Source organism: Lagopus leucura, unplaced genomic scaffold (assembly GCF_019238085.1).
Source record: "Lagopus leucura isolate 7727_CA_CO unplaced genomic scaffold, USGS_WTPT01 Super-Scaffold_73, whole genome shotgun sequence".
NCBI classification, from domain to species: domain Eukaryota; kingdom Metazoa; phylum Chordata; class Aves; order Galliformes; family Phasianidae; genus Lagopus; species Lagopus leucura.
The window spans coordinates 85600334-85622822 of NW_024962252.1; the positions used below are offsets into that span (position 1 = coordinate 85600334).

Genomic DNA, 22489 nt, shown 5'->3' on the forward strand with positions numbered 1-22489 from the left:
TTTGTTTTAGAGCTGCTTTCTGATAGCAGAATCAGAAATCAACATTATTCTGGGCCCTGGGGATGAATGCTGGCCCAGTTTTGGGGACGGGTCAGGATGTCATGTTAGCAGTACCTAATAAAGAAAAATCTTTAGAAATAGAGAAGCACCTTAAAAAACACTGTCTAAGCGGAAAAGACTCTTGGGAATGCGACTGATGTAAAACCATTCCCCAAAACCAAATTATGGAATGCTTTTCTTTTGCTGTCACCAACTCTCTGAAAGTCTCTGAGTGTATAGCTCTGTTGCAACACTCCTGTTCTTAATAGTGGTGTTGGCTCTTGGGTAACACAGCTGAATAATGTAATGCAACTCCAACAGCTCTTTTACTAAGTCCCGTCAGGAACACAATAACCTGCTCTGCTTTGTTGTGCCGAGAGAGGTAATCGACTGCTATGATAATGGGTCAGCATTTAGTTGATCAAGGTCCCGGTGTATCTTGAGGAAGCTGCTGAAAGTTGAGTTGGAGTCAAGTTTTTGTAGCAGTAAAATTCTGTTTAAAAATAAATAAATAAATAAATACAAGATTGTTTTAACATGGAGGAATAGAAGCTTACAAACTTTCCACCTCTGAGGACTGAATTTTAATTTTGGAGGTGAATCAGGCGTGAGCTCTTGCAATCTGAGCATGGCACATCTTACCCTGAGGCCTGAGATGCCAGCTCGCTCCAGTTCTTCTTCAAAATGAATGTCTACTTTGAAAAAGGGATCTTTAAAAATGTTAGCATGTTTTCCTGAATTTGCTTTCCCAAATTTTAGGTGCGTTTTAACAAAATTTTAGATCTCAGCTCTGCTCGTGTTTTCTGCAATCTTGACTTAAGCTCAATTCTCACACATCAAATGTTATTCTCGTTTATCTGTAATTTTCTTAAATCTGAGCCTTTGGCAGACAAACGCATTTAATTGTATTTTATCAGGCTCAGATAAAGGAGGGAGTAATTTGAGAGCAGCAGGGTAACAGAGGAGGCTTCACAGCTGGAACCCCATGAGAAACCGGAGCCAGAGGAGAACCAGTGCTCCAGAGGAGGCTGTCTCTGACACCAAGTTCTTGTAGCTTGTTGTTGCTAAAGCAATACTCCTCCACTTCTAGAGTGTAGTAGCAGATCAGCAGCTGGTGTTTCTACAGTGCTGTTTTTCAAGCTTTGTTTTAAATATGTTTTCCAGCTTCTGGTATTGTAAATATGTTGGTCTGTCTTTATCATGTGAACTACAGCTATAAATCAGCTGTGTGTAGTAGAGCCTCAATTCTCATGGTAACTGGAAACACTTGGAACAGTGTTTGTCTGTGCTTTCAACAGACAGCACCACAGCTATTTACCTTTTATACAATTAATATCTTCTATTTTGTCTTCTAGAATACAGAGTTGGTGGATAAACTTCCAAGTGAAGTTATGTGGACTATTTGGGTGAAAAAAGCTACTTTGGGAAAGAGGGTGTTGGGAATGGGTCAGTTAAGAACATGGTGTGTTTTGCTCAACATGCTTTTACAAATATTGATGGGATTTCAGAATGTGACCCATGTAATCTCTTGATTACTAAATACTGAATGCTGCCATTCTGATATGTCTCTGAGTAAGTTAATCTGTAGGCTATGAACCAGTCATTAGCAGGCTATGGCATAGTATGTCTCCAGTGTCACAATATAACCACAGCATGGTTTTAGTGTTTGGTTGGTGAAAAAACCAACATAATCACTGAAGAGAGAAAGGAGCTCAGTGAGCATCGGTGGCCTCTGTGGCACTGACTGCTTTATTTAAGCTATGGTTGGAGTTTCTGGCATCTGGTTCCATTTAACTAATCTTGGACCTGTCATTAGTTGATGCTTCTGAATATGGAGAACTTGCTGCACAGGAGAGCATGATGCAATTCGATATTCTGGTACATCCAAATCAGCCTGCAAAGTCCTGCTTGGTTCTGGACAGCTGTGGATATTTTGTTGTTCGTCAGTGCAGCAGAACAGAGAAGAAAAAAAGCAAGAAACCTTTAGCTGGCTGAAAACATGTAAAACTTATCTTTTAAAATATTTAATGAAGCAAACGGCAGAATGGTGATCATTATTTCAGGAATTCGTGCTCTCTGGCTTCTGTATTTTATTTGCAATCTACAGTCAGTATTCATCAGAAGGTAAGCTGGCTTTCTAGATGAACCAAGTGAATAAAATAAGAATGTATCCTTTTTGGTTGATGTACCACATCAGTAACCTCCTTACGAGATACAGAGTACTGTCTTAAGCCACTGGGCCTTGGGCTTTTACAACAGTGTGTTTAGGAAAGTGAGAAGAACATCTGGAGGAGTGGATTATGAACAATGCTATGCAGGGTGAGTTTCCTGGACAACACTTTGAAGGGATTTCTAAATAGTTTCTCCCTGACAGACCCAAGGTATTTGAGGAAAAATAAAAAACCTGCATTCAAAACTTGGTTCTGCATGGGCCTGTGCCGTTTCTAGCTGATGACACAGTAAACAAAATTCTCCAGTTGCTTCATTGGCAGTTGAAAATGCAAATCTGTGGTGCTCTGATTTATCTGCTGGCACCTTAATTTTTCTTTTTTAAAACAGGTTAGACTGAGTGCAGTTGTTTAGAGCACAAGGGTTTTTAAGGAAGTTACATTTCCCCCTTTGAAGCTGTTTTCTTTGAGCTAGTGAAAACCAAATTTCAGAAATGCAATCACTGAAAGCAGAGATGTCATTCATCTACATGCAAATTGCTGTGATAAACCATGCTTGAGTCTCCCTGGGAAGATTGGAGATGACATAAGCCTCCGAGCAAAACTGAAGGTTTCAGTCCATTTCTGCATAGCAAGTGCTGTAAGTGACTGAAAGCAATGAATTTTCCATTACTTTCTCATAGGCTGTTGAGTATCTCGTTTCTCCAGCATTTGTTTCTTCCCAGTTTCAGAATTGGAGAGTTGAATTCTTAACCTTTAAACTCCTGCTGTATAAACCAGTGGGCAGCCTCAATAAATATTTCAGCTGAAATGACACACTCCACAGGCCTTGTCTGCGCAACCAGGTGAAATATTGAAATTTAAATGATTTCCATTACATGGCCTGTGGTCCTGTGATACCTTTACTGTGCATCAGGTCCCAGGGTTTTATAGTGCAAGGCTGTGGTCAGTCAAACCGGTGGAATTTATTCCTGTCAGTCCCATTAGTCATTCTCTCATCTGTTCTTCTTTATTTCTCCTAGCAGGGGTTGTGGCTTTTGTTTCTAATACAGAGCCTTGAAAATGCTGGAGGAACAAATTCTTTTTCTGCTTGTGTACTAAGCTTCAGATAGCAAATGTGCTAATGCAGTTCAGCCATTCCCGTGGCTTTACTGAGCCCAATACAAGAGCAAGGGGTATCTCTTCAGCCCTGTATCCTGTGAATTAGCCTTGGGTTTGTGGAAATGCCTGACTGCAGAACATTATCTGCTTTGGCAGGGGGTTGGACTCGATGATCTCTGGAGGTCCCTTCCAACCCCTACAATTCTGTGATTCTGTGATTATGGCTGGTAGAGTTCCTGCTCCTAGCAGCGTAGGTATACCTTTCTCTGGGTGCTCTTGTCCTTGCTACACAGAGGTCCAGCAGCTGCACTGCAAAAGTTACCCATGAAGACACCCAGGCTTCTTAAAATACACCAGCATATACCGTACTGTGACCTGCAATGGTGACAAAGCAGCTGAAATTACTCTGGTATCAAGTGTAGAAATTTCAGAAGGAAGGGTGGGACATACAACTGGCACTGAAAATCCAGGCAGGCATCCTGAAGTGACTTGTCTCCAGTACTGCTCAGACCTTCTGTAAACCAAGGGGAACAAATATGGCAATAACTGAATGCAGAATGGGTTAAAAGGTGCCCTCTGTATTTTTTTTGGGAGAATCAAGGAAGGATCAAGTGGATTATGAATTTAAGTTTCCTCTTCAGCATCTCCAAGGAAATCTACATATGATGTAACTCCTGTCTGCACCACCTAGCCCTGAAGTACAGGTAGGCATCAGAATTTTCGCAATCACAATGTGTCTTTGATTGGGGAGTCACTCATACCAGCTTGGTCCTGCTTTTCATGAGTGAAGGAAGTATAATGATGCTTGCAGGCAGCCTTTTCTGCCTAGGTAAGAGAGGTTCTGTTGCACCTTTGCTTTTTGGCAGATTGCCTCTTTTTGCTGTTTCTGTTTGGTACCTGATGGTATCTGTGTTGGCAAGCTGTGTGTAAGAGTGAGAAAAAGGAAACGAGTGGCCGAGGCCTGGAGGGAATTTTAGGGGAAGGTTGCTTAGCTGTGAAACTGGTACACCAACCCAGTTGGGTTCCACTTGTTGGAAAATTGAGTTGTTTGAGTACTTATTTTTATGAAAGCAATTGAAAGGATCTTTTCCAGTGGCATCATTTTCTTGGCCATCTGTGAGCAATCATGACTATATGCAACTCATACTGCCGATGACTGGAGAATAAAATATGGGCTCCTAGTCTAACTGCTTGTTTTTGTCACCCTCGGGGCTTGAGGTTGAAGCATAGGCAGCAGATCACTGTTGCTGATGTGTCAGGTGTCATGTCTGATGTGGCAGCACTTCTCTATGTGCCTCCAAAGAGGCAGCAGAGCTGTGATGCATCTACCTTGCTCCTGTGCTCTAGCAGCTTTAATTGGTGATCAAGTCCTGTTTTGACAGATGATGCACAAACATGAAATAAAAGATGATTCACCAGCAGGAAGCTACGTGTTGCTCACAAGAGATGATAACAGGTTATGTATGCACTGTGAGTGAAGGGGTGGCACTAACGCCTCCAGCTGAGCTGGAAAGGACACAGCAGCTGTGAAACAGAGAGCTGAGCCTTGGGTGCCACACAGCTTCCCCTGGACCTTGTGTCCAAAGGCACGATGACCTAGCTGGCTTGGGACTTAAGCAGCTTAAAGGGTGACAGATCATTTCTGACATCCTCCACATTGCTGATGGACTAATGGAATCCCCCCCTTCCCCTCCAGATTTTGTAGTTGCTGACAAACAGAAAGAAAAACAAACTTTGGGTTCCGGTCTACACATCTGTTCTTTTGCTAACCATTTAAAACATCTATTTAGGAAAGCATCTAGCTGATCCTTTATCAAACCTACAAAAATGTATTCTAATGTGATATTATAAGAAGCCTATGCTAAGTGCTTTGACAAAAAAACACGCAGGCTCTGAAATGAAATCTTATTTACTGTGGCATTACTAAAGTGCTAAATAAACAGACAAGCTCAGAAGGGCTGGTAGGATGTGGGTGGGTGAATAAATGAGCTTTGATGTTAGTGTCAGTCAACGCTAATTCCTATCCTTTGAAGAAAGTGTGATAAACACAGCTGCCAGGAATGTGATCTGAAATTGCTCTAATTAAATTAAATTTTCATTGGAATGAAAGTAGCTAAGCACCTTGCTTTGTCTCCTTCCTAACTGGACTAATTCAGATAATAGCAGCTTTCAGATTCTTTCATGACTAGGTGGGATGGTAGGCTTCTTAAACATATGTAAAGATCTGAGCATGCAAAAAAAAAATAAAATAAAAATAATTAAAAATAATTGTACAAACTTCTTTGTACATACACCTTTTATTGTATTTTTCACTTAGAATTTATAACTTGATTTAGAATCTTTGATTTTCAAGAGGTAATGATCTGTACTAGCCAGTGAACTCTTCATAGAAATATGGGCAAACTTTTTAAGTTTATGCATTTAACAGTAAAGAGAGACAAGGGAGCTTTGAGTGGTTATGAATGGTGTGCTGATCATGGATAGAAGCTGAGAATGAGAACTGGAAGTCACTGCAAAGGAATAGAACAAAGAAGGAAAGATAAGAAAATGAAGACAAATGATCTCTGGGTAATCCCTCGTTTTTTTTTGTCTCTTTCAGAAAACACCTTTTGCAGATGCACTGAATGATCTGTCCATTCAAACTTTGCAAGGTTACTTTGCAAGTAACATTTTGACAGGGCTACTCCTTTTAGGGGAAACTGAATGTAAAAGTAGGGTTATTTCAGGGAGGGTTGTTTGTTTGTTTGCTTTTGAATCAGTGTTTTTTGAAGTGCTTTGATGAGTTACCAAGAGCAGTGTGGATAGAAATAACTAACTAGTATATATAATCTATACCTGAGTTACAAGTGTTACTGATTTTAAATAATGTAAGAGATTTTAGCGCTATAGAAATATGCATAGATATATCTCTGTCTTATACATAGGTATAGTTTCTTCATAGTGGTACTTTTTACCTGTGACATCTGTCCGTTTCCAAAATCCGTTAGTTACAGCAAATTGGTCTGATGAGGAGGGATTCCATTAGTTACATCATTTCCAAAGATGAACACTAGATGGCAATAAAAGACAGGAACTGGGGAGTGGGAATAAAACGTGTTCGATATAAATCGATATGTTTTGGGGAAAAGGGGGGAAGAGTCACAGGGGTTACAAAGCTGGATGAGGTGACTGAGCTGTCTCTTGAGTCTAGAGAAGAAATCAGCACAATGAGAGATTAAATGGCAAAGTGTGGTATGAAGTGATGAGGCCTGGTGGCAAAATTGTTTGGAGCTGGAAGGGCTGAGCTTTCCTCTTTCATTTGCTCTTGCTGCTTTGCAGAAAGGAGGTATCTCCTTAAATTCATATGTTCTTTCCTGTTTACTGTTTCATTCCTAGAGCGATACTCCAGCCCAAATCTCAACAGTTTGAATTCAACTGTTTGAATTCGAATTGAATTTGAACTGTTTGAATTGAATTCAACAGTTTGAAGTCAAATGTCATCTTCCACAGCGTTTCATGTTCTGATCTCATCTGATCAAACACAACTTATCAGGCTGATACAACAGCCACATTCCTGGTGTTTGGGATGGAATCTGAGCCAGAACGCAGAATTATAATGAGCCTTTAATTAAAACCATGTTGAGTGAAGAGGGACAGGGAGCAAATCAGCATTTCTGACTTAGGCTGCAACCACTGACTTCCCAGCCATGGGCAGTTCGACCCTGGGTGTTCCACATAATTATGAGAGGATTTTAAAGAACTGGTTATCCTCACAAAGGGGTGAAAGTGAAGCAGCCTGTGGTGTACGAGGGATTCACTGCAAAGGATGTAATGCTTTATTCTGGTCTTCAGAAGCAACGAATACACAGTTTTACTTAAGCTGTAAAAGCAAGCCCTGAAAAATTAGGCAATGCCACATCTGTGAGCAGCTGCATTTTGGCCCAAACTGTGTGCTAAATGAGGCAGAGATCCTTTGGGATCAAATGGCATCCGCTCATGCAATTAAAAACTAACACGCAAGACAGTGCAGTTATGGCTGAGGCAAGCTTTTCCTGGTGTTTCAGCACTTAATTATCTAGATGTCCTTTGCTATATGTGACTTCATGCACAATACTAGGCTTTTAGTTCTGGAAGCGTGTGTACAGCCTGATGCTGTGGCCCTGTTGGGGTGGGCAGAGAAGGAACCTGTGGAGATGTGTTTCGTCAGAGGAGAAACTGCCCTGCGTGTTACAAAACCCCCCTTCCCGGGGCTCTGTGTGCCCTCCCTTCCATCCCTCAAGGCACACCGATCCTACTTTGGGGATTATGCTTGCCGCTCTGCCAGGGAAACCCTTGTGTCAGCCTTTTGCTGTCAAATTCTTTTCCAGAGCTTTGTGTTGGACGTTGGGGAACTTTTATTCTCAGAGCGGTGAGGCACGGGCTGCCCCGGGCGGTGAGGGACTTGCTGTCCGTGGAGGGGCTCAAGAACGGTGCGGCTGTGGCACGCGTATGGATCAGTGGGCGTGGTGGTGGTGGTTGGACTAGATAATCCTAGAGGTCTTTCCCAACCTTAATGATTCTAGGATTGTTTTTTCCACACAGGGCCGCCTGCGACCTCAGGGACTTGTGGCGTAGGGCTTTACTGTGGCTGCCGCTAATCCCAATGGCCGAGGTCAGCACTGACGGGGCCGTCCCCCGAGCCGCGCCACACTCAAGATGGCGGCCGGCAGCTGCCGAGCCCGGCGCCGCGCTCAAGATGGCTGCGTCCCCGCCTCCGCGGCCCGCCCCGTCGCCGGCGCCGACTTCCGGAGGGAGAGGGCGTCCGTCCCATGGTAACTGCGCCACGGCGGAGACGCCGCGGGGGCCGCTCGCTTCCTGCCGCGACGACGGGCTCAGGCAGGGCAGCGGCGGCCGCCTCCGTGACCTCGCAGCGGGCAGCCCACAGGTAGGCGCCGTGAGGCGGGCGGCTTCCCGCCTCCCCTCCTCGCCCGGCGTGTGGGGCGGGAAGGCGAGGAGAACCGCCGGGGGAGGCGGTCCCTCGGCGCGCTGAGGTGCGTGCGCGGCCCCGCGGCGGGAGGGCGGTAACGGCCGCGGCCGGCCCCGGAGGGCACTTGGCGCCCCGCCCGGCTCGCGGCCGCTCGGACGAGGCTGCGCTCGAGAACGGCGTCCTGCGGGGCGCGGCCACGCTCCGCCCGGCTCCGCCGCGTTCCTCCCTCCCTCCGGGCCTGGCCTTAGTGCGGGCTGTTAGCGGGGCTCCGCTGGGGCGGCGCGCTCGGTCCGCATCTCTTCGGCGCCGGCTTGTGCTGTAAGTGGGCTGGAGGTGCCGCTGAGGCGGAGGGATGCCGGCTGCCCCGGCGTGAGGAACGGCGCCCGATGGCTTCTTCCCTTCTTCTGGTGGAAGGTATTAAAAGTTCACTAGAGAACGCGCCTGTGTGGAAGGCAGTAAGGTGCTCGCTGTTTTCTCAGCCTCTGGCTTAGAATGAAAAGTAGGGCTCTGCGTAAAGACAGATGGTTCAAACTGTGTTGGCGAGTGGAATCACAGAGTGGTTTGGGTTGCAAGGGATCGCAAAGCCACCCAGCCTCACCCCCAGCCGTGGACAGGGCTGGCCCCCCAATTCAGGCTGTCCAGGGCCCCGTCCAACCTGACCTGGAGCACCTCCAGGGATGGGGCACCACAGCTCTGTGAGCAGCTGTGCCAGGGCCTCACTGCCCAAAATAGGGTCTGTTTCTACCTCAGGAGAGGCACAAGGAGCTGTAGTTGCTCAAAAGATGTGTCTGTAGGGTGTGGGTGTGTTATAAATGAACAGAGCTGTCTGATCACAGTGCAAGTAGCGTGCTAGAGAGAACACTTATGGAACTGCTGGCTTGGACATGGGAAGAAAAAAGCCCCTGTTATGTACCTGTAAATAAGTAACAAGGCCTTGAGATAGCACATCCTAATTGTCACTGGGCTCATTATTAAGCATGGTCAGCTATAGAAGTGTTGGTCAGTAGAGCTGCAGGGGAATCAAGGGACAAGAAAGCAACTGGGGCAGATAAGCATGCAGTATCTTCTTGAGAGTGAATTCCTTTACCTGGCAAAGAGACCGGAGCTTGAAACAAACTGCCTGCAGGGGTGGAAGGATGTATTGTGGAACAGCCTTCAGACTGGGGACATGAAATTACAGTACAGGTTAGGCTGCAGAGGATCTTAAAGATCATCTAGTTCCAACCCCCTGCTATGGGCAGGATTGCCACCCACCAGATTAGGCTGCCCATATTTATTAGAAAACTATAGGTACTTAAAATATCAGCCTTTATAGGCTCTTGCTGCAAGCACGAGTTTGTGGTCACTGAATTGTTGACCATAACAAATAATAATGTTTATTAACATTTGCTTGGAGGAAAAAATTGTGCTTTAGCTTTTCAGCATCTCCTATAAACCACATCTGCTATTGGGAAGCTGCTGGGCTGATGGTGCAAATGAGCTGAGATACAAATTAAAAAGCCTAAACAAAACATAACAAAAAAACAAACTTGATGTTTTAGTAATTATCTTTAGACTGGAAGCTTACGGAGCACAGCAGCCTTTGCTGACAGTATTCTGTTTAGGAAACTAAACAAGGGCATTGCATTATGTATTTTGGAAATCATTAAATAAAAAGCAGAATCATGTCCTGCCGAAAGATTTATTTGCTCTTCCATAGCAAAGTGAGTAATATCCTGCAGTAGTATAGTAGCCTAGTTTGAGAACATGGTTATTTTGGGACCAGAAGCTTAAATGCGTTACATCAGTTAAAAGCAGATGGATTATGAAGTTAAGGCCTTATACAAAGCGATGCAGTATGTTGAAGACCACATTAGGATTTGAGACCTGATAGTGTAACTCAGGAAAGTTTTTCCCTTTTGGGTGCAGTGTCTATGGGCACTAAATAAAACACAGCCATTGGGTTTTTCTTGTTAATCTGCTTTTGAATTCCTGGTGCAGATGCAAGGTTACTTACGGGTTGCAGTGTGTCAGTAAGGCTTGTTCACCTGTGTAGGAGCTGGAGAAGAGCAGTGCTGGCATTTGGGTTTTCCTGTTCAGGGGCTTTGTTTCAATCTGTTTGCCTTCTCCTGCTAATTATTAATAGGCAATACATGAGTTCAGTAGAAAGCTTGCTCTGGATTTGTTTATTGTTAGCAGACACGCTTACGCATTGCTGAGAAAGGTAGATTTTTTTCTTTTGACTTTTTCCTCATCTTTTTGAACCTGTTTCTGTTGCCGACTCTGCTGGAGAAAGGCATGTGAAGCTGTTTTGCACTGATCAGAAAATTACTGTAGCAGGAACAAAAGATGTTGATATGGGGAGAACAATCCCAAAGGGCCTTGGGAAGAAAGAGATGGAATTCAGCTTAGTAGCCTCCAAAAAATTCTGTAGAAGAGGTGAAAAATAAGACCATAAAAGAACAAAGGTAAAAAGAACATGTGAAAACACTTAGTTCTCATAATGTTACCCTTTCCCATGAGGAGTCTTTTTGAATGGCTTTCATAGTAATGTTTCTCATATGTTAACCATAGATGTGAGACGTAAGCTTTGCTTTCCTCTAAGCCTTTAACAGAGATGATTGATTTATTAGCTTTGATAGAAGTATAGAATTACTTGCAAACTTTGAAATACATAATAAGCACCTCAGATAATTAGCAAGCACACAGCTATCTCTCTTCAAAGCGATCAATGGAATTAATTTGGTTTGGTAACCATGGCTATTTTCTAGTTCAGCAGCCATATGGTATTTCTGAGTTTAGTGTGACTTCCTGTGAGCAGCTCTTACCAAGTCAGCTGTGCTCTGGTGTGAAGTGCAGCAAAAATTAAACACTCCTGGAGGGTGTGAAAATGCTCTTTCTAATATTAAAAGAAAAAGAATAAAGACTGGTTGCTTTTCTGCCCAAAAGAAAATAATGTTGCTTTGTGGTGTAAGAGTGGACTGTAACCTCTAAATTACATGTTTAGTGAGACCATAATGCTAAAATAGCCTTGCTTGACACTGAGGGTTTTAATCAAAACTTGTCAGATTCATGTTTTGTTGTAAACAAAATACTTCTTAACTCTTAAAAATGAAAGCTGTGTAACTGTAACTTACCCTTCTAAAGGAATCTCTCCTAAGTGAAGTATAATAAATTAAAGAGTCCTGATATTAATAGAACAGCAAGATGAAATTTCCATCTGAACTTTGATTTTGAGACTTGCAGTTGTCAAAGGCTGTCTGTCATCTGTCAAATAACTTTTGAAACTCCACATACAACGAGCCAACAGTACGGTGCAGCTGGCTTGGTGAAAACCCATATGGAGTAACAGAAGAGGCCTTGGCTAGGAAACCTGTGTGTGAAGGAACTTTATGATGATAAAAGGTGAATTCTTGAAGCTATCTATCCTCTGCTATCTGTGCATATTAGTCGCAGCTTAACTTGCGCTGAGACAGATTCTCTTGCATTCAATATTAAGATAAATACATCTGTCTGGTAGACAGTGGGGAAGGAGGACTGGAGTCAGTCGGTGGCGTGGGAGGGAGAAGATCTGAAAGCAGAAGTGGTAAGGCTGGATGAGCAGGGTGAAGAGAAGCAAGGATAGGTGCTGGGGATGGGGTGGGGGAAGTGGTGATCACCATTAAGGCTGCTGGTGGAGATGTGGGATAGCATAGAGCTTGCAAGAATGAGGGTTTGTGGGGAGAGAAGGTGGCTTTGAGGGGAGACAGAGAGTAGCTGGTTGGTGAGAAATATAGAATCACGGAATATCCCAAGTTGGAAGGGACCCGTAAGGATCATTGAGTCCAGCTCCCGGCTTCACACAGCACCACCCAAAATCCAAACCCCACATCTGGGAGTGCTGTCCAAGTGCCCCTTGAACTCTGCCATTGGGGTTGTGCCCACTGCCTTGGGCAGCCCATTCCTTGCCCATCGCCCTGTGATGCAGACCCTGTCCCCAGCCCCCAGCTGCCCCTCCCCTGGCAGCTCCCTGCCATCTCCTCAGGCCCTGTCGCTGTCACACAGAGCAGAGCTCAGCGCTGCCCTTTGCTACCTGTGAGGAGCTGCAGCCGTTATCAGGCCTCCCCTCAGCTCCTCTGCTCTGAGCTCAGCAAACCCAGCGGCCTCAGCCGCTCCCCATTTTCTTAGTCCTCCCATCACATATTTCTGTAGTAAAGGTGAAAAGCTTGTGCTCTGGTCGGCTGGTGTATTCAGCAGATGTCTGGAAACTGCCTGTTTGCAAGTATCTGAAGAAAGTTCTTGCTGTGTATCTTAATCTAAAGCACTGAGTTGTTTTTGTAGAGGCAGGCAAGCACAGCATGATAAAACCATTCTTGTGCTGTCTCTAGCACAACACAATTCTTGTGCTTTTGTAGCACAAATTAATAAAAATGACTAAATTAAGCCTTAATTATTAACAGATGTGTGCCGTATTTTTTTCTTGTACAGTCTCTCCTTGTTAATGATCCTGACATGCAGATAGATGGTAAGGAGGCAGCTCTAGCTTTAATAGGAGGAAATGTATTCTTGTCATCTGAAAACATTTATGTTCCAGGCTCAAGTGCGTACTCTAAGCAGTAGTTCTCTCTTGCACAGAGCCACGGTGGTTGGAAATTCAGCTGCTGTTATCCCTGCGTTGCTAAGGATCTCTGACCTCCTAGAGCTTTAATTCTTCATCTTCTATCTTTATGTAACTAAGGTTGGGCAAGAGCTGTGAGCAGGCGTCTGTTGTAGGCTTCCTGATATTCCTCCATGCCGCTGCTGCCCTTGTGTGTGATAAGGTGTGCCTGTTGGAGCTGTAAGGAGTAAATCTTGAAGGCAAGCAGCTTCATTGCTACAGCTGACGCTGTTCTTGTTGCTTGCTTTCCCAAAGTACCACATTTGCAGTTTTCCTAGGTGTTTGAAGAGGGTATTGATGAGCACTGTTTCGAGTTTGAATGTTCCAAGTACGCTATAATTGTCGTATAACTTGTACCCGTTTAATCAATGAGTATTCTTTACAACTATTTCACGTGTAATATGACAAATATAAGAAATCAGTTATTTCTGTGCACATCTTCTTAAAGTTTCTGAACCAGTGTCATATTTGACTGTATGTACAACATACTTTTTTTTTTTTTTTAACCTTTTTAGCTTATACTTGAGGCAAATGGATCTCCCTGTGTTCAAACTGCCTTTCACGAAGTGCCTGTCTGTGATTAAATATTTATGTACAGGATGGAGCATCAAGAGGGAGATTAGAGAAGATGCATTTTGTAAACACAAAATCCATTCTACCTGGAATGTGAGTGGAATGATGCAGCTCAGCTTACAGTTTTGCTGCAGGGAAGTGCTGGACTTGAAGCTTTTTTTCATGGGGCTTCATCTGTGCTCTTCTGAGTTAAACACATTCCTGTTAGTTGTAAGACTTGGTGGGTTCCTGATGCCTGTAGATGGAGGCTCAAGGTATTTCTAAAGTGAGACTAGAAGGCTTTCTTTCAATTTTTTCTGGTTTCTTTTCTCTGGATGTGGTTACTGTGCTCAGCAACATGGCTGATGAGAGATGCTTCTGAAGATGAAAACATTTAATACTGTAATACCCGTGCTGGTATTCCAATATTGAAATAGCATGCTGGGCAACAGTTTTTTGAGGTCACATGAGAACTTGGTTTTGTGCAAATAGCTTTGGGTGGGAGGAAGGAAGGAGGGGGATTTTGAGAACCAAAAGTAATTAATTAAGAATTGCCACAGCTATGATGTTTTGGGCTTAGAAAATTACGGAGTACCATGCCACCTAGTTTAAATATCTAAGTTAAAATATTTTCCTTAATATTACATATGCTGTTCAAAATAATTACATAAAGCTGAAGGGAATTTTTTTCCTGTTGGAATAAACTTTACCCTAGTCTGAAACATGTGTTCTCACTTATTGTTGATAGCTTCTTTAATACCATAAAAAAAACTCCAGCAGGTATTGCAAGAATTCGGTAACTTAATCTTAACTCTTTGAAGTTGAATCATGTGAAGTGTTTTAATTCTGTTGTGTTTTTGTAAAGGCATCAGCGTGACATACAAATCATTATTAAAATAAAAGCTGAAGTTGTTAATGTAGCTTAGAACTCATTTCTGTGAGAGTGAAGTCTGGGAGTCTGAAAAACAGAACTTTTGTGGGCCTGAATTAATCATCATGTATTTTCTCTGAAAGTTAATGGTTGGAAACAGGAAAAAAAAGTGGAATTTGCATCAAAGCTTTTGGAGAATTCAAGATAAATACAGTATTTGTAAAACTTATTGCTTTGTGATGATGTTAATAGATTACTTTTGTCACCAGTTTCAGCGTTGTGGTTGGCCAGGCACCACAACTGGCCCTTCCAAGGGTAGCTGCTGACCTGTTGGGTCAGGAACTGTTTTTCCCTACTTAACCTGCTGTTAGGCAAAGCCAGTTTCAGATCTGCTGCGTATCAGTACTTTGGCAACTTGTTCTCTCTTTAAAAAAAATGGTAGAGATGGCATTAGTGTGAAAACAAATACTGGCTTTGTGAGTGGTGCTGCCGAGTTATGACTAAGTGTATTGATCTGCCCAGCCAACATAAACTCCAGACAGATTTTTTTTTTCCATGGCCTTTCCACGAGAGGGTCACATGGCTGTTTGTTATTGCCCTGAATATTGAGCCCTGCGAGCCAGAGTGCTTCACAGTGAAATGGAGAAGTTTTGAAGGAGGTTCTTTGGGAACAGACTTTCATCACCAGTGTGTCTAGAAGGTGGCTCTTTGGGGCAGGTTGTCTCTCTCTCACTCTTAACTTTCCAAAATCTTATACTTTGCAGAGACTCTTCAATGTTTGTCACAGCTTTCCTGATATGTGGTACAGGGATTAATTTTTGGAAATTTGAACTACTTCTTTCTAAGCAGGACAGACTCACTTCTGTTTGCCTGTGCAAAGCCTATTTTTGTTTTTCCTTAAGTTGTCATCTTTTCCTCTAACCTTCAGTGATGATTCAAATATACTATTTCAAGTTCCTTAATAATGTGCAACTTAGGCTGCTAAATCTGTTAAAAAAAAAACAAAAACAAAAACAAACAAAACCCAAAAAACATGATTTGAAGCTGTAATAAGGGGTCTATGTATTTAAGGCCCACCAATAATTACCAGAGCTCCTGCTTGTCTACCCCGCTATTCAGTGCTTCCCTCTCCCTTTGAGGAAAGGGGCAGGTGGTCAGAGCTTCCAAGGTAAAATTGAGCAGACTGATAATTTTGGCTCTGAATGATATCCTGAAATGAATGTGCTGCCTTCTCTTCAAGGCTTAATGCCAGCTGCTTTTGTGAGCCCTATTAAGAGAATGTTCTGTGATATCTCCTTTGCTTTTACTGGAAACTTGTACTGGTATTTTTGTTGCAAACTTTCTTCATTGTGTCACAGCACTAACTAATCGGAATGACCAGGGTGGAGTAGAAAACAAATACAGTAAGCAAAAAGATTGAACAAAGTAAATGTTTATTTTGGTTGTTCTTAAGAAGTGTTTATCTTTTGTGTGAACTGCTTCTGGGTAGTCTTTGGCAATGTCTTTTTTTTTGTTATAATACAACACAGACAAAAGCAAGCACTCGTGTTCATTACAAGGAGGAGAGCACACGGATGCAGCAGTTTTGTTCCACTTCTTCATTTCTTCTTTTTCATTGCTGCCTTTTCTCAGTGAACTTGACCTTGTCTAGACCAGCTTCCTGAAACTCTTATCTATAATGTAAAGGTCAGCTAGTTGAGTTGTAGCTATGGCTGCCACGTGCAGCAGCCGTGATCTCACTGTGGTAATGTTCTAAGTTGCAAAGACAACACTTGTAGAAGTTTCTAATTTGTATTTCTCAACAATTTCCCAGCAGTGTGGTCTTGCTTCCTGCTTTGCAAATTCTTCATGCTGATACACTCATGGCCTAAGGCCATACGATTTGCTAAGCCAGCAGGAAACTACTTGCTTTACTTGCTTAGATTAGCTTTCTGGTTAGCAGGTTGAATGAGCTTTACACATGATCTGATGACAGCAGGGTGATGGGTGCAGCTTCACTGGAACAGGAGGTGGAAGGCCTTATTTATTGCTGGTGAACTAGTCAACAATCAGTTAGATCACTTCCATTTGTAAATTAAGGCTTGGTTTTCCCAGTGTAGCAAATTGATTGATTACTCGAACGTAATGCTGGGTGTTTACTAATGTAGGGTTCACATAAGTGATAGTAAAGCTGAGTGGTGAAAATATTTGAAGAAATTATTTGGTTGGAACCTTGATGGAAAAAGTTAGTTTAGATGAACTTTTCTGGTTGCATATGTGAACGAAAGCGCAGATTTTCTCTGTGAACTATTGACTGAGATCACTTCTGTCTGTTCACCATGTTTGACCTGTAAGGAGACCAGGTAGTAAAGAGCTACTGGAGAGCTGGAGTCCATTTGTGAAACCACTGCAATAAATACAAACTATCTTGTAAGCTTTTCTGGTGGGGAAAAAAAGGTACAAAGGTGGTAAAGGAACATAATTTTTCTGAAAGCCAAATAGACAAGGAGTTGAATCTCCTCTCGTGACACGCTATCAAGTCTTTTGTCTTTGGGAGAATGAAATGTGTTTTTAGTTTGAGTTTATTCAAATGATATTGCCTATATGGAAAAGCAAGGAAACGTTTCTCTAAATGCTGTAAAGTTGGTGAAAAACCTGAAGTAGTTTCATGGTGCACTGTCAGAGCAGGTTGTCTTGGCTGAACAGTCTCTACAGGGTTCTGGCACTGATTTTGTCTTGGGTGCAAAGTAAAGACAGTGCAGTGTTAGCAACAGATGGTACTGAGGTGGGGGGCACTGGACGTGTGCTGGAAAGTGGGGTTAGGGTTCTGAATTATTCAAAGGAACTGGAAAAGTAGCCTGGGGGTTCATGCACCTTTCAGGTGAGGGCAGGACTCGAGGTTGTCTTTTTAATGATGGTCTGCACTGGTGGACAGTGGAAAAATAGAATGAATTTTGTGCAAAGGGTCTGGGGAATGTTGCACTTAAACTGGGTGTGATTCTGTTAACAGAAATGTTGCAGGTAAGTTAGATATACTGAAATACACAAGCAGAATAACTCCATAAATAATGTGATAGTTCTTCAGTCTAGATTTAAGTGTGCTAGACCAGTTGGAGAGGGTAAAGATGCAGGTAAAGAGAACACAGTCTTGAAAATACCATTTTTATTTTTTAAAAGATGTTATATTTTTACAAGAGCAAATTCCTTTAAGTAACAAAGACTAAAGGGAGAAGGAACTACTGTGCTCAAACGAGATATAAAAAATAAGGTGTTTGCTGCAGCTGTTCTAATGACAGAACCATCAGTAATGGGTTTAAATTGCAACAAAGTTGTGTAAATGGACCCTAGAAAAAACTGCGGATGGCTGGAACAGATTGGTTAGGGAGACTGTGGTATTTCCATTTTCAGAGTGCCTTTTAAGGCATGGATTAACTATGTCTAGACCTTGCTTTCCTAATCCCATTCTGAGAGGCTGAATTAGCTGATTTATTGAGCTTCTTTCCAACCATCACTTTATAGCACTAGAAACTCCTAGAATAGTTTCTGGAAAGCTGGGCCATACAAATTAAAGAGATATCAAAATGGTTAATAGCGTTGGGTTATTAATCGCTTTCTCATTTTGTGCTAATGGGTCTTGCTATCAAAATAGCACATCTGTACTCTCTCATTTCCACTCCCAACCCTTCAAAGAAAAGTAATATTGCATAACAAGGGAAAAATACTTTTATGAATCTTCTGGCTCACTTCCACTTGTGACTGTAAATATCTTCTAATTGACATGCTAAGCATATACCAGCGGCTACAAACTTCCAGAATCATCTTTCTTTGACAACTTCGTACAGAATTTTGGAGACGCGGGTGAAATTGCACTCATAAACCCCTGTGGTAAGTTTGATAGGAACCTCTGAGATTTCAGACTACTTTGCTCTTCCTCTGAGTTAGAATTAAGATATGAAATAAAACATACCCTCATTAGCAGCCTTTATCTTGCATGCCCTTTTTCTTAAGACTAGCAATTAACATGCACAAATGAGAGGCGGTGTAATCTGGCAGCAGGAACTTGGACCTGGGAGACAGAATTGTCAGCATCTTAATCTTAGATATGGCACTGAATTATGATTTGCTGAAGGGCATGTTTAGTTCCTGGCCCTGTTTTCCATGCGCAGTGTGTATCGCTCTAAGGATTAATTTTTCTCTGTAGCTGCAGATGCGAAAATTCTTCAGACACGTATTTCTTTTCTGCATTAAAAAAGTAATATGTAAGCCCAAGCGTTTTCTCATTCTTGGATTCCCAAGTTGTTTGGATGCTTCTTTTACAGTATCGTAGATTGAAGAAAAGCTAGTTAATATTTTAGGAGCTTGAAGATATCCATCACAGAAGACTTACTGTTCATATTTCTCTTAACCTTTGTATTTGGAAAAGCGCAGTTTCTTTTCTTCCTTTGCTCTGTTTCTCCCCACTACTGCTGAAAATCTCTTCTCTCAGATAGTTTCACTGTGTGGCACAGTTGCTTGACTTCTTTCAAGTTCTGTAACGACACAGGTAGCTTGTAGAACTTGCATTTTATTGGAATCCCAGTGCTGTTGTATCACGTTGCCTTTCTAGGTGAGGAGGTTGTGTCAGTGTTAACTGATGTGACTTGCAGTGTTGGTACAGCAATTTCATTATTTTTTTTTAAATCTGAAGTTCCTTAAGAAGGCAGGGGGCATGCTGCTATGATTTAATTCTGTTTTGACAAACCAGCAGTGCTGAAGAGTGAGAGGGTGTGTGGAGTCTTTAGGACAACAAAATGCCTTTTTAAAAGCTGATGGCATCAGCCTGAAATCCCTGTGAGGTTTTTTTCTGCAGGTGTGGGTTTTAAGTTTGGGCTCTATTGACGTTTGCATTCAGATTTATTATTACTGTGTCACCCTACAGGGTTTGTAGTTCCTTCAGCGTATTCTCTGTGAAAGAACTGGCATCATATTTTAAAAGGTTATGTTGAAGTCTGGTTTCCACAGCACAAGTTGCCATGGATATGTCAGGATCTTAATGTTTGTTTGCAGAGGAATGAAGGAGAGAAGGTTCTTGCTAGCTGTTTTCAAATTTTCAAATTGTTTTGCATCCAAACGATGCTGTTCTCACCAAAAGTTACCTGTCCAGTGGCCATTAATTCTGCTGTCTGCTTTGAGAATGGATTAAGCTCATTCTGGAATGAGTTCATGCAGAAATGTCTGTGTGTATTTTTATTTTGTATTAGCTTTTTAGTTGTCCAGGTGCATTTCTAGGTAACTTTTTTTTCCTCTGTGGTAAAGTAAGCCTGCTTGTTGTGTGCCCTGCAGTACTTTGGAACCATGTCAATCAGCTTTTAAATAGGTAGACATGAGAGCTCAAGAACTGAGGAATGCAGTACTGCCTCTGCTGTATTAAATACAAAATACCTGCTCAATTTTGTGCATCTTCATGAAGCAAGGGAAGGTCCAGAATTTCCTGTGATGTGGAAAAATGAGGTGGTGATTTTTGTCTTGTGAAAAGCTGACATAGCAAGCAAATTAAAGCATACATCTCCTGCATACTCTGAGATGTGAATAGATTGAATGCCTGAGAGAGACTTCTTGCTTAACACAACACTCAGAGTTTCTTTTTGGTTTATTCCTTGTTTTTTTTAACTATTGCTTCTGATTTATTTTTCTCCCGTTCCAAAATAAGGATCGTGATGATAAACGTGTTTGTGCAACTGCTCAAATCTTGATCCAGAGACACAGCGCACTGACTTCCAAGCCCATGCAAACTACCTGTGGAACATGCCAGAGCCTGCTGCTGGGGAAAGTGTGTGACGAAAACAGGAGTCAAATGGTGACTTGCTTAGCACCCGGATCACATTGGTAGAGGCATGGTCAGGCATGTTTGAAATCTGATGAAAATGAACCCTGTCTTTTATTTTATAGGGAAGGTACAAGTAGACCAAATACTGGTAGCATCTTATCCTTAGCTGTGCTAAGGACTTGGCTAACAACTCCTATAGGACACGTGGCTGGTTTCGTTGTCAGAAGAAGCTGAAAGAGAAGCCTGAAGTAAAGAAGCAACCCAGAGGAAAGGAAAATGCAAAGTGAAAAATGGGAATGTCCTCACGTGGCTGAGTCAGGAAGAGCATATATTAGTAGACCTTCGGAAGATATTTAAGCATTTTAATGAGGCAAAAAAACAGCAGCAATTTTCTTTGTGAAATGTAGCCTTGTGTGTGTGCCAGGAATACAATTATTGCTCTGGAACTCCACTGTCACGGTGGCTTTGTCCCATCCCACTTCATATGCAAAGGAAAATGTCTTTAGGGGCAGAAGCTTGGACATAGTCACCAGTGTAGCACAGTACTGGGTACCAGTCCCACATTAATTCAGCTGGAGACCTTCTTTTCAAGTTCTTTTGCGTGTAAAGCGTATTAAAGGTGTTTTTTGACAAAAGTATAATCATCTTGTACCTTGTGTGTATCATAAAACTGAAATGATTCCACAAAGGAGCATCTAGTGTATTTTACAATGTGTAAGTAAAACACCCTTAGTGTGCTAATTTTAGTGAGGTACATCTGGGTTGAATTTCCGAGCTGATAAACCTGCATTTGGTATCCATAGCAATAGCTGCAGAGGTGTCTGTCTGAAGTGAGAGTTACAGGGAGATGTGTTATGGATCGTGCCTTTTATAGAGAGTTTGCTTTACTTTTATCTATGTAGTGCAAAATATCTTGAGTGATTCATCAAGATAAATTCCACTTAGCAGTCACTGCCATTAAATACCTTCCATTTCCATTCGGGATCTGCCCTGTGTGTTCTGTGCTTCCTGTACATGTTTGGAGATGCCATTAACAGTGTCCTTCTTCCAAGCCAAGCACCCAATCACTGTGTGTGGGGAAAGCTTCGTCTTGCAGTACAGCTAGGCAAGCTGTGGTTTTCTTGGACGACACTCAACTTCTTTGGGAAGAAGGTGGATATGAATTGGAGCTTTGGGTAATCTGCTTCTTTGGTGGTTCAATCTCAGACCTCCTCTCTAAGCAGATTTCTAGATAAAACCTTTTTGTGTTGGTTTCTTTTTTCTAATCATCCCACATGTCTGTTTTTCCGTATTTGGAATTGGTGCTGTAGTTAGAAAGGCCACTTGGGCTAGTAACAGGGGAAGAAAACCCAAAGAGCAGCATACATCTGCTGGATTACCTTGTTTTCCATCAGTCCCTTTAGCCAGCTCCAGCAGCTGGCTTCCAAAGCTAATGCTACCAGCCCTTGAAATTGGGAGTATTCTTAGAGCGATGTCCCTTAACTGTTCTCAGATTTCCCTTAACCCGCAGTGAGAAACCTCAGATACAGAGAATCACGGGAAGGAGAAAATCCTAAATGCTAACTGAATGCCCTGTTCTTATTGCAGAGGAGCGATGGCTCATGTGAACATGTTGGTGGGAAGGAAGCTGAGAACGATGTTCTTGAACTGTGCTTGTCTCCACGTTAGTGCTGCAAAACAATCAGAGTGGTATAATGTGTCTTTTGAACCAACTACAGAAGCGAATAAAACTGCAAAGTGAGAATGCTAGATCTATTCAAAGTACCAGGTTCTTCTTCACTGAGAAAGAGTTAATAACTATTCATTTTTTTCCTCAGTACGTTCGTAGGTGGTTTCCAGTGTGAGAAACAAGCTGCTTCTATGGGCTGTAAAAATCAGTCTTAGTATTCTGAATTTGCATTCGTCAGTATTGTTGATTCTCTGTAATCTGCTTTTGATGTGATTCTTTGCCTACAGGAGGGGGGTGACCATGGAATGCTGGTTGATGTATTTGCTTTTGAGAAGTTGGTCCCAAACAATAGGCTAAGTTTCAAACTGCCTAAAGTTCCCTGTCTTGCAGACAGGATGTGGCAGCCCCCTGAAAGCTCGTGATTTGCACTTCTAGGAGGAGCTTCTCTCTGGCTGTGTTGAGGAGATTTGTTATTCTTGATCTCTATGGGTATTGCTTGTTTAATCCAGATGCTTTTTATTAATGTTATGTGCTGAGTGCCTGAAATAAATTAAGATCTGTAGGTATGCTCAGTTTAATAAATGAAGGCATCTTTGCATCTATCTGAGATTTCAAAGGGGGACATCTTTGCTGGATAGTTTGTGACAGTTCTGTAAGGCTGCCAGTTTTTGAGAAAATATGTCCTGAGAAATGATATTGTTTATAGATAGTTTCTTAAGGGGTGTAGTTGAATTCGTACTGCTC

At 42.4% G+C, this 22489-nt stretch overlaps 1 protein-coding gene across 1 annotated transcript in view; it reads left to right on the forward strand.

The window, feature by feature from the left end:
* Positions 1–8571: 8571 nt before the first annotated feature.
* The window catches only part of DISP1 (dispatched RND transporter family member 1), an 84278-nt gene continuing 70360 nt past the window's right edge, over positions 8572–22489 (forward strand). Inside the window, exon 1 of the mRNA XM_042876163.1 lies at positions 8572–8667. The gene's annotated coding sequence lies outside the window, so the exon portion shown is untranslated. The remainder of the gene's footprint in view (positions 8668–22489) is intronic.